Here is a 12,804-nt window from a genome sequence, read left to right as displayed (position 1 = left end):
TAGGATTATAGGCATTAGTAGCTGGGATTATAGTCATGAGTCACCAGTGCCTGGCCATTCATTGTTAAGTTCTCCCAAACAAACCAACCTTGGGTTTTGGGGTCTGGGCCTTTACAAGAAGCAGTGGGTCTGAGGGGAGAGGGGGCTCTGTGTGGCTTTCCTAATTTGTCCTGTGTTGGGTCTGGATTGGCAGAAGAGCTGCCTTTGTTCAAGGCAGGTTTTATGAGGGGAGTAGAAGAGGTCTCATGTCTTCTAAGAATCGTGTCTTCTAAGAATGTGAAAGGAAGCTGAGGCAAAAGGGCACAAACCTAGAGAAAAATAGTGACAGAGGAATGCTAGTAAGGTAGGCAAGACCAGCATGGTTCAGTCCCTGAGCCTGAAGAAGGTATGAGGGAGGCTTTTAGGTTTCCCCTTCTGGTTTCTGGAGAATGAGTAGGAAAAGAGGGGCTTTGTTTCATCAGATGTAAATTCCAGGCTCTTTAGCTCATATAGGTGAGCTAAAGCAGGAGCAGTGGACGGGCCACAGTCAGTGAAATGGTGATGCTGAAGGCTCATGGCAAGATATACTTGTGGATGACATACAAGCTAGTGACAAATGGCAAAAGAGCCAGGTGGTGTAGTAGGTGAGGATAACAAGGTTTCCAGCAAGCAGGCTTAGTCTTACCACCTGGTCTGTCCCCGTGGCCTGTAGAAAAGAGAGGGTTCCACTGTGGAAGTGCTTCAATAGGGTGCACTATTGGAACTGGGCATTATAGCCAGTTTTCTGTCCAAGCTTTCTAGTCTTTCAGCATCTTTAAATAGGGCTGACTATATACCCTTAATGGTTTCACCTGAAAATGGGCCACCAGGAGAACAATCTTGATTCTGAGTGTGGGATCCCCAGCTCCTGAGCAGGCTTCCTGCCACTCCTACACCCACTTACTACCTATTACTGGGTTCATATGAGAGAGAAGAGCAATGGGAATAGAGTAGAGCAGGGTGAATTTGTTCAGTGTGGATGTATAGAAGCATTATAATAAAACTTGCCTCATATTACTCAAAAATACATTATCTCCAAAATAATAATTGTATTAAAAGGGGGTAAAGCTGAGCACTGGTGGATCATGCCTACAGTCCTAGCTACTCAGGAGGCTGAGATCTGAGGATTTGTTTAAAGCCAGCTGGGATAGGAAAGTCCATGAGATTCTTATTTCCAATTAACTACCAAAAAGTCAGAAGTGGATCTGTGGTTCAAGTGGTAGAGAACTAGTCTTGAGCAAAATAAGCACCGAGATAGCACCCAGGCTCTGAATTCAAGCTCCAGAGCTGGCACACACAGATACAGAGAGAGAGAGAAAGAGAGAGAGAGACGCACACGCACACACACAAACAGTGGGGGAGGGAGAAGTATAAATGTTTAGAATCATTACAAAATGATCATTCTAGGAAAACAAAAAAAAGAGCTGTAGTTCAGTGATACTGTATATTTTACCATGTATGAGGCAGCACCCCCACTCACCTAGCCATCCCAACAAAAAGATATAGTCTGTATGGTATAGTCTATATAGTGTATAGTCTGGAAAACATTTCTTTAAAAAAAAAATGAGGAGGCTGGGCGCCAGTGGCTCACACTTTTAATCCTAGCTACTCAGGAGGCTGAGATTTGAGGATCAAGGTTCAAAACCAGCCTGGGCAAGAAAGTCCATGAGATCATTATTATTATTATTATTATTATTATTGTTGTTGTTGGTCATGGGGCTTAAATGCTAGGCCTGAACACTGTCCCTCAGCTCTTCCGCTCAAGGCTAGTGTTCTACCACTTGAGCCACAGTGCCACTTCTGGTTTTCTGAGTGGTTTATTGGAGATAGGAGTCTCACAGTCTTTCCTGCCCGGTCTGGCTTTGAACCGCGATCCTCAGATCTCAGCCTCCTGAGTAGCTAGGATTACAGGTATGAGCCACCAGCGCCCAGCTAGAGTGCTCTTCTTGAGCTGAAGAGCTGAGGACAGTGCCCAGACCCAGAGTTCAAGCCCAACGACAGACCCCTTTCCCCCCCCCAAACAAAAAACAAACAAAACGAGAGGTTTGGAATGTGGCTTAGTAGTAGAGTGCTTGCCTAGCATGTATGAAGCCCTGGGTTCAATTCCTCATCAACAGAAAAAGCCAGAAGTGGTGCTGTGGCTCACATGGTAGAGTGTTAGCCCTGACCAAAAAAAGCTCAGGGAGAGTGCCCAGGTCCTGAGTCCAAGACCCAGGACTGGCAAAAAAAAAAAAAAAAAGAAGAAGAAGAAGGTGTGGGAGAGTGTGAAGCAAGCCAGGCACTGGTGGCTCATGTCTGTAATCCTAGCTACTCAGCTAAGAAGCAAAGTTCAAAGCCAGCCAGGAAAAGGAAAAGTCCATAAGAGTCTTTTCTTCCAACTAATCATCAAAAAGCTGCAAGTAGGGGCTGGGAAGATGACTCAGTGGTAGAGTGCTTGCCTCGAATACATGAGGCCCTGGGTTTGATTCCTCAGCACCACATAAGCAGATAAAAGCCAGAAGTGGCTCTGTGGCTCAAGTGGTACAGCACTAGCCTTGAGCTGAAGAGCTCAGGAACAGTGCCCAGACCCAGAGTTCAAGCCCCATGACTGACAGAAAAAAAAACAAAAACGCTGCAAGTAGAGCTATGGCTCAAGTGGTAGAATACTAGCCTGGAACATAAAACTCAGGGACAAGGCCTAGGCCCTAAGCCCAAGTCCCAGGACTAGCACTAAATACATATATAAACAAAAATAACCAAAGCGAAGGGGCTGGGAAGTTGGCTGAGTGGTCAAGTCCTTGCCTTGAATTCAGGAGGCCCTGGGTTTGATTCCTTAGCACCACATAAGCAGAAAAAAGCTGGAAGTAGCGCTGTGGCTCAAGTGGTAGGGTGCTAGCCTCAAGCTGAAGAGCTCAGGGACAGTGTGCCCAGGCTCAGAGTTCAGGCCCCACAATCAGCAAAAAAAAAAAAAAAGCAAGAAGGGCTGAAGGTATGGCTCAAGTAGTAGAGTGCCTGCCTAGGTGGTATGAGGCTTTGAGTTTAAAACCCCAGCACTGACCAAAAATTAAAAATAATTGGGTTTACATTAATCCTGATATGCTCAGCTTTAAATTAAAATTTATTTTCCAATTATTCTTCCCACATTTCATCAGCTTTGCGGATAGCATAACCATAAAGGGAAATATTAGAAAGAAATCCTTGTTCTCTGATTATTCACCGTTCTCAAAATATCTCTAAATTTTCTCACTGCATCAATTAATGTTGTCTTTCTCCTGACTAAGAATTGCTGTGAAATAATTAAGCATAGCATGAATCAGAAAAAACAAGAAATTAACAACCTTATTTTACTCAGACATTTCAATAAGGTTTTTTTTTTGCCTCCTGGTAGAAATTGAAAGATGATCTGTGCTTATTCCTCAGTTTATGGGTGAACTGTTTCACTGGTATTCTGTTCCTGGTTGGCTGGATTGTACTTACCTCCATGAAGAAAGCCAGAGCTGCTTTTGTCTGTAGAAAAGAACATTCTCTTTGGAACAGTTGATGGCAATTGAATTGCTACGTGTTAGCGAAAAGAGGGAAACATGAGACCAAGTAAGGCCTGGAGAAATCATGATGGATTTCAGTTTTTAGGAAAACATGGTCAGTGTAAGTGAGTTAACCATTACATTGACTGTTACATTATTTGGACTTTGCCAGAAAACCATGCAGACATCCAGGTACAAAGAACAAAGAAAGGTTTATTGCCAGAAAAGAGGCCAGCAAGACCCCTTCTCACAAGGGAGAAGTGAGAAGAAGTGCCAGCTATTGTCTGGGGTGACCTATATAACCTAGGAGGTTCAGGAGAGGCTAGAAGGGGCTAGGAGGCAGAGATCTTGGTGTGGACAGGTGGGCCAGGGGCTTCATCATGGCAGACTAGGATTTATGGCTGCTGCCCAAATAGTAGATAAGGGGTCCTTCAGCTGCCCAGACCTGAAGGTCATTCTTAGGGGCCTTGTTGCCTTATATGGTGGTAGCTGCCCCAGAGAAGTGCCATCCCAAGGTAAAGGGGGTTGGAGGCTGATTATTTACTACCTTTACTACATGGGCCTAGGGTTGCCTAGGAAAGGAGCATGCTAAACTGTGTGGAGGGGAGGGAGTGGGCTAAGCTATGGGAAGGGAGCTCATTTTGCTAACATTGACTAATCAAAAGACTTTATTGAAGGGTTTAGGACTTAATTGGTTGATTTAATTAAACAAGGTTTCTGAAAATTGTAGTTTGAGAAGAAAAGTGAAAAGCTAGGTGCTAGTCACTTATGCCTATAACCCTAGCTACCCAGAAGACAGATCTGAGGATCAAAGTTCAAAGCCAGCCCAGGCAGGAAAGTCTGTAAGACTCTTACCTCCAATTAACTTCCAAAAAGCAGGAAGTTGAGCTGTGGTTCAAGTGGTAGAGTTCCAGTTTTGTGTAAAAAGCTCAGAAACAGTGCCACGCCCTGAGTTCAAACCCCAATACTGGCACAAAAAAAGGGGGGGAAGTCTGATCTGAACCAACAGGACAGAAGAAAATCACTTATAGGATATCTACAATGTGGGCTTTGCAAATGGCACATTAAAGCTAGATGTCTGTGGCTCACACTTATAATCCTAGCTACTTAGGTCCAAGAGATTCCACGTTTACCATTTTACCAGCAAAATGCCAGACTGAAGGCATGGCTTCCTTGCGGAACAATAGTTCAATACTGTGAACTCAAGCCCCACTACCAGCTCCAAATAAATAATCAAGAACTATTAAGTTGCTGAGTGCTGGTGGCTCACGCCTGTGATCCTTGCTACTAAGGAGGCTGAGATCTGAGGATCATGGTTCAAAGCCAGCATGGGCAGGAAAGTCCCTGAAACTCTTATCTCCAATAAACCACCAGAAAACCAGAAGTGGCGCTAGGGCTCAAGTGGTAGAGCACTAGCCTTGAGCTGAAGAGCTTAGGGACAGAGCCCAGGCTCAGAGTTCAAGCCCCACAACTGGAAAAAAAAAAAAGAACTATTAAGTTTGGATTGTTCTGAAATTTTGAATCAAATTTTATTGAATTCTATTTTGCCAGTCCTGGAGCTTGAGCTCAAGCCCTGGCTACTCTCCCTGAGCTTCTTTTGCTCAAGGCTAGCACTCTACCACTTGAGCCACAGCATCACTTCCGGCCTTTTCTGTTTATGTAGTACTGAGGAATCGAATCCAGGGCTTCATGCATGGCAGAAGTGGTAGAGTTACCACTAAGCCACATTCCCAGCTTTCAATCAAATTTTAAACATTGTTTGGCCTTGGGCCAAAATTACTGAAATGTTTTAGCTTTGTGTAGTAATTGCTTTTAAAAAAAAAAAGTGGGTCTGGTAATGTGGCTTAGTGGTAGAGTGCTTGCCTAGCATGCATGAAACTCTGGGTTCGATTCCTTAGTACCACATACACAGAAAAAGCTGGAAGTGGTGCTGAGGCTCAAGTGATAGAGTGCTAGCCTTGATTAAAAGAGGCTTAAGGACAGTGCCTAGGCCCTGAGCTCAAGCCCTAGGACTGGCAAAAAAAAAAAAAGTCTTGAGCAGTTTTGGGTTCAGTGCATACATTCCTCAGCACAAACCATCATATCATGGAGTCACACCATTTTCTGAACAAAAACTACTGGGGTGGGGCCATGTCTCATTTCCTGCCCTTCTCAGAGTTGCTCATTACTAGAATTTATTATAGTTTTTTTTTTTTTTTTTGGTCCATTGTGGGGCTTGAACTCTGGGCTTGGGCGCTGTCCTTGTGCTCTTCAGCTCAAGGTGAGCGCTCTACCTCTTTTTTTTTTTTTTTTTTTTGCTTATGTGGTACTGGGGAATCGAACCCAGGGCCTCATGCATGCAAGGCAAGCACTCTACCACTGAGCCACCTTCCCAGCCAGCGCTCTACCTCTTGAACCACAGCACCACTTCTGGTTTTCTAGCAGTTTATTGGAGATAAGAGTCTCACAAACTTTCCTGCCCGGGCTGGCTTTGAACTGTGATCCTCAGATCTCAGCCTCCTGAGTAGCTAGGATTATAGGAGTGAGCCATGGGTACCGGGCTTTGTCAGTCGTGGATCTTGAACTCTGGGCCTGGGCGCTGTCCCTCAGCTCTTCAGCTCAAGGCAAGCGCTCCACAGCGCCACTTCCTATTATAGTTTTCTCTGAGCTCTAAAATACTGTTTAACTCCTTAAACATCTTTCACCAGAGGAGTCTGTAGGTAAGGAGGCAGAAGCAAGGAAGCATGTTTTGTATGACTGCGAGTCTAAACACATCCTCACATATATGTAATCTAGCTAAATCTGCTCACTGGAAGGTATACATTATCCATCTAGCTAGAAAGCAACTCCCAGTCTCTCCTAGACTTCCTATCTACTCTTGATCAAGGCCTAGTATTCTTCCTTGGCTTTTTCACTCAGGGCTCTACCAATTGAGCCACAGCTTTACTTCCTGCTTTTTGCTAGTTAATTGGAGATAAGAGTCTCACATGTTTGCTTGCCCTGGCTGGCTTCAAACTGCAATCCTTAGATCTCAGCCTCCTGCATAGTTAGGATTACAAGTATGAACACCAAAACTAGCTATTCTGACCAGTTTTACTTTCATATTCTTTGGTTTGGTTTGGTTTTTGTGTTAAAGCCAGACTCAGAATAAGTAGGAAGAAGAGATAAAGGCTTTTCAAGTTGCTTTAAGTCTGCTTCTCAGATGATACTTTGTTCACTGCCTCCCTTTACTGAGTTCATGGTATATGCTAGGCATTGGGCTGACATTGAGAATTTGACATTGAATAGAAACAAGCTCACAGTCATGGGGTCTCAGTTCTGATCTGTGTTCCAATCAGCGGGGTGCTGGTAGGTCATGTTTGTAATCCTTGCTACTCAGGAGGCTGAAACCTGAGGATTGCAGTTTGAAGCCAGATTGGGCAGCAAAGTCCATGAGATGCTTATCTCAAATAAAAGCCAGAAGTGGTGTAGTAGCTCCAGTGGTAGAGTACTTGTCTTGAGCAAAAAAGGAGCCCATTACCTGAGTGGAGGTGGCTCATGCCAATAATCCTAGCTACTAAGGAGGCTGGGATCTGAGGATCAAAGCCAGCCCAGGCAGGAAAGTCCCTGAGACTCTTTTTTTTTTTGGTCGTGGTGCTTGAACTCTGGGCCTGAGTGCTGTCCCTCAGCTCTTCAGCTCCAGGTGAGCGCTCTACCACTTGAGCTACAGCACCCCTGCTGGCTTTTCTGGTTTTCTGGTGGTTTATTGGAGATAAGACCCATGGACAGTCCCAGATCCAGAGTTCAAGGCCCAGGATGAAAAAAAAAGTTCAAAAATCTAATGTGAGAGATTTGGATCTAACGATGGGAGAGTGAGAGTAGTAAGGGACAAATGACTATTTCAATTGCTCAGTAAATAACAATTAAATGTTCATTTGAAGTTGAGTGTTGGTGGCAGCCTAAAGATAACTCCATCCTCCCTGTCCATGAGTGACTCAGAAATGAACATAGGAGGGGCTGGGAAGGTGGCTCAGTGGTTGCCTTGCATGCATGAGGCCCTGGGTTCGATTCCTCAGCACCACATAAGCAAAAAGCCAGAAGTGGCGCTGTGGCTCAAGTGATAGAGTGCTAGCCTTGAGCTGAAGAGCTGAGGGACAGTGTCCAGGCCCAGAGTTCAGGCCCCACAACCGGACCCCCCCCAAAAAAAAAGAAATGAACATAGGATATATTTTGGTATAGAAAGTCCATAGAAGAGAATTGCCATAACCTGAGAACTTATTCTGGGAATAAAGCTACCTTATTTTTCTGGGAGAAGTCATGAAGTAATCTCCTTTTAACCCTGGAAGCAAATGAGGAAGCAAGGAGCCCTGGGAGTGGTTGATCTGACAACAGCTTCAAGATGAAGCTAATAGCCGGGCGTTGGTGGCTCACGCCTGTAATCCTAGCTACTCAGGAGGCTGAGATCTGAGGATCATGGTTCAAAGCCAGCCTGGGCAGGAGAGACCGTGAGACTCCTATCTCCAATAAACCACCAGAAAACCGGAAGTGGCGCTGTAGCTGAAGTGGTAGAGCGCTCGCCTTGAGCTGAAGAGCTGAGGGAGAGTGCCCAGGCCCAGAGTTCAAGCCCCACGACCGACAAAAAAAAAAAAAAAAGAAAGAAAAAGATGAAGCTAATATTGAATGTAAGCTTATAGAAAGAACCTTGGTCCTTAGAAGAAACAGTAACCTTTTGCATAAGTCAACACCAGGGCTAGGGGTGCAGGTCTATGGTAGAACCTACACATACTAGCATGCATGAGGTCTGGCATTCTTTTTAAATAATTCAAGAGTGACAACCCCAACATTGAAGAAAAAAGGTCAACTCTAAAACCTGCCCTGCTTTTACGCCCCCCCCCCCCCCGTCCCCGGTTGTAGTGCTTGAACTCATGGCTTGGATGCTGTCCCTGAGCCTCTTTGTGCTTAAAGTCAGCACTCTACCACTTGAGCCACAGTGCCAGCTTCAAAACATGATCCTCAGACCCCAGCCTCCTAAGTAGCTAAAATTACAGGCATGAGCCACTGGCACCTCGCTTTACCCTGCTTTTAGACCTTTAGCGAAGTATCCCGAAACATTTTCTTAGTGTTTAAGCCAATTTAAGCAGGATTTCCTATTAATTATCAACAAAAGCATCCTGACAGGTTACTATGACCATCACTGTTATGTGATCATATTATTATTTCTTTTTTTGTGTGCTGGTCCTGGGGCTTGAACTCAGGGCCTGGCACTGTTCCTGAGCTTTTCTTTCTTTTTCTTTTCTATTTGTTTTTTTGTTTTTGTTTTTTTTTCTTCTTTTTGCTCAAGGCTAGTACTCTACCACTTGAGCCACAGCTTCACTTAACACTTTTTAGTGGTTAATTGGAGATAAGAGTCTGCTGGTTTTGATTAGTGATCCTCAGATCTCAGTCTCCTAAGTAGCTTGGACTATCAGTGCCTCGGGATCATATTAGTAAAAAACAAAAACAAACACACACACACACACAAAAAACTGTCACCTAAACTAGGCACCAGTGGCTTATGCCTATAATCCTAACTACTTAGGAGGCTGAAATCTGAGGATGGTAGTTCAAAGCCAGTCTAGGCAGAAAAGTCTAGGAGAATTTTATCTCCAATAAACTATCAAATGGCAGAAGTGGGCTGAGAAGGTGGCTCAGTGGTAGAGTGCTTGCCTTGCATGCATGAGGCCCTGGGTTCGATTCCTCAGCACCACATAAGCAGAAAAAGCCAGAAGTGGTGCTGTGGCTCAAGTGGTAGAGCACTAGCCTTGAGCTGAAGAGCTGAGGGACAGCGCCCAGGCCCAGAGTTCAGGCTCTACAACTGGCAAAAAAACCCAAAAAACAAAACCGCAGAAGTGGGGGTGTGGCTCGAGTGGTAGAGCACTAGCCTTGAGCAAAAAATTTCAGGGACAGCAACCAAGCTGAGTTCAAACCTGAAAAGTTCAAGCAAACAAAAAGCCGAAAGCCTTGTCACCTAGAATAGAAATTATTTACAAAGTTATAAGCATAATTTTTGGGTTATAGCTCAGTTGTGGGATGTTTGTATAGTGTGCATGAGGTACTGCAGAAAGAAGTTACATAAATTCCATTATTGCAATCATAAGAACATTTGGGGCTCTTGAAGATGGCGGCTGCTGCCGGGAGGTTGCTTCGGGCCTCGGTTGCCCCGCATGCAAGCAAGCACCATCTCTCAGGGTATTTCTACCTCTGCAGTCCTTAGGCATGTTACTTCTAGAAGAATGTGCTTGACAAACTGTGGTCTGGCTCTACTCAAGCAAAATTCGCCTTTAGCACTAGTTCCTCATCTTACGTTCCTGCTGTCACCCAGCATGCACCTTACTTTAAAGGCATAGCTGTTGTCAATGGAGAGTTCAGAGTTTAGCCTTGATGACTTTAAGGGGAAATACTTGGTGCTTTTCTTCTACCCTTTGGATTTCACCTTTGTGTGTCCTACAGAAATTGTTGCTTTTAGTGACAAAGCCAGTGAGTTTCATGATGTGAACTGTGAGGTCATTGCCATGGACTCCCACTTTAGCCATCTTGCCTGGATCAATACACCAAGGAAGAATGGAGACTTGGGCCACATGAACATTGCACTCTTGTTGAATTGAACCAAACAAATTTCCCAGGACTATGGTGTGCTGTTTGAAAGTCTTGGTCTTGCACTCAGAGGTCTCTTCATAATTGACCCCAATGGAGTCATCAAGCATCTGAGTGTCAATGACCTGCCAGTGGGCCGGAGTGTGGAAGAGACCCTCACTTGGTTCCAGTTTGTGGAAACCCATGGAGAAGTCTGCCCAGCAAACTGGACACCAGATTTTCCTACTATCAAGCCAAGTCCAACAGCTTCCAAAGAATACTTCGAGAAGGTCCATCAGTAGATGATCTGTGTGCACCTGAACCTTCACTACAGAAAACAACCTCAGCTGCGCCCATTTAGCATTGCAAAGATTATTTATAGAAGGAACAACCCAATCATGCTTGTATTTATAGATACTACTCTTTATTTCTCTTTAACAAATAAACCCCTCTTGTTTCCATTTCCTAGAGAGGTATCATTCTTTTTTTTGGGGGGAGGGGGTCCAGTTGTGGGGCCTGGGCACTGTCCCTCAGCTCTTCAGCTCAAGGCCAGCGCTCTACCACTTGAGCCACAGCGCCACTTCCAGCTTTTTTTCTTTTTGCTTATGTGGTTGGTGTTGGGGAATCGAACCCAGGGCCTCATGCATGCAAAGCAAGCGCTCTACCACTGAGCCACCTTCCCAGCCCGAGATATCATTCTTAATGTTTTCTTTTTTTTTTTTCTTTTTGTCGGTCATGGGGCTTGAACTCTGGGCCTGGGCGCTGTCCCTCAGCTCTTCAGCTCAAGGCAAGCGCTCTACCACTTGAGCTACAGCGCCACTTCCGGTTTTCTGGTGGTTTATTGGAGATAGGAGTCTCACGGTCTCTCCTGCCTGGGCTGGCTTTGAACCGCGATCCTCAGATCTCAGCCTCCTGAGTAGCTAGGATTACAGGTGTGAGCCACCAGCGCCCGGCCTCTTAATGTTTTCTTTTTTGTAACACTGGCTAAAACTTTGTCCAGGCAGTAGTTAGTAGCCAACAGAAGTCCTTTATTGGCAATATCCTTATTGATCATGTCTTCAATGGGCAAAGGAAACACTTCCTCCTTAGCCTTCCAGACTTTTGTTGCTCCAGAGTAACACAAGTATGGAAGACTTCTGATCAAGAGTCCTGAGTTTTCTTCTTGAAGTTCTTTGTATTAAACTGAATTTCCTTTGAGACAACAAAGCTTTATGTTGTTAGGCTCTGCTGTCCAAGCTAACTCAAAATGGATGTCTGTGTGATGGAAACAAATATGAATTGAGACTAAAACACGGTGGAAACGTGACTTAACTGATCATGCATGACCCTGTCCCTGAGGTTTCTAGTTTCTAGTTATTTTATTCACTAGCTGACTTAGTTCAGTGTGTATTTTCAAATAATTATTAGATGTAATTATAAAGGATCTATATTAAATCCAGAAATTGAATTTTGATTCAAGTGCTTGATGTAAAATATAACATAAAATAAACATACTTTAAAATAAAAAATAAAAGAACATTTGGTAGCTGTGCCAAAAATAGCAATGCTTGCCTCTAAGTGTAATGTTCCCTGTTTATATGACTTCATTGTTTATTTTACATCTTTTCTACAGTGACCATGAGTAGTGTATCAGGGTGAAAATACACAGCAAATAAAATTTGATGATGGAATAGTTGTTAAGGTTTGGGACCTTAATTTTCTTTTCTATTTCCCAATTTCTTTTAATGTGCTTATATTAGTTTTGCAATTAAAAATATTCTTTCAGTGACTTCAAAAGTGTAGAGACTGTTGTGCTGCTTTTTCTCTTCTGCTCACAGGGGAGGATAATTTACACAGAACAGAAAATATGAAAAGTGACTCATTACAAGTGGGGTGTGGTGGCATACATTTATAATCCCAGCACTCAGGAGGCTGAGCCAGGAAAAGCACAAAGTCAAGGCCTGGGCCACAGAGTGAGATGCTGTCTTAGAAAACAAATGAACAAAGTTCCTAAAACAATGAAAAAAATAAACAACCAGGCACTGGTAGCTTCTGCTTATAATCCTAACTACTTAGGAGGCTGAGATCTGAGGATCATGGTTCAAAGCCAGCCAGAAAAGTCCATGAGACTTATCTCCAATAAACTACTCAAAAAAAAAAAACTGGAAGTGGTGCTGTGGCATTAGCCTTGACCAAAAGGAGCTCAGGCATTGTGCATGATTTTATTGTGCATAAGAAATTATAAATTCAAACCTCTGGCTTAGACGCAATTAGAAGGTATTATGTAGCGGGCTGGGATGGTGGCTCAGTGGCAGAGCGCTTGCCTTGCATGCCTAAGGCCCTGGGTTCGATTCCTCAGCACCACATAAGCAAAAAGAAAAAAGCCGGAAGTGGTGCTGTGGCTCAAGTGGTAGAGCCCTAGCCTTGAGCTGAAGAGCTGAGGGACAGCGCCCAGGCCCAGAGTTCAGGCGCCACGACCAGACACCAAAAAAGAAAAAAAAAAGAAGGTATTATGTAGCATTTGAGGTTATGCCTATTACTAAAACACAGAGAGAGACAACAGAGGTCATTTTCCACATAGTGTTTAGTGAGTACCACTGTTGTATTTGATCACCCTTTATTCTACCTTTTTTTGTGTGCCCCCTCCCTCCCAAATACAAACAAAATAACAAGAGAAAAGCCAAAAAAAATAGCAACAATGGAAACTAATATGTATGTGTGTGTATATACAATT

At 44.0% G+C, this 12,804-nt stretch overlaps 1 pseudogene; it reads left to right on the top strand.

The window, feature by feature from the left end:
- The first annotated feature begins 9,636 nt into the window (after positions 1–9,636).
- Positions 9,637–10,435, top strand: LOC138818133 (thioredoxin-dependent peroxide reductase, mitochondrial pseudogene; annotated as a pseudogene).
- Positions 10,436–12,804: the final 2,369 nt, after the last annotated feature.

Source organism: Dipodomys merriami, unplaced genomic scaffold (assembly GCF_024711535.1).
Source record: "Dipodomys merriami isolate MVZ:Mamm:240054 unplaced genomic scaffold, mDipMer1.0.p SCAF_718, whole genome shotgun sequence".
In the NCBI taxonomy this organism is placed as follows: Eukaryota; Metazoa; Chordata; class Mammalia; order Rodentia; family Heteromyidae; genus Dipodomys; species Dipodomys merriami.
Note: the sequence above shows the minus strand (reverse complement) of the source record. Positions and strands in the feature narration are given on the sequence as shown.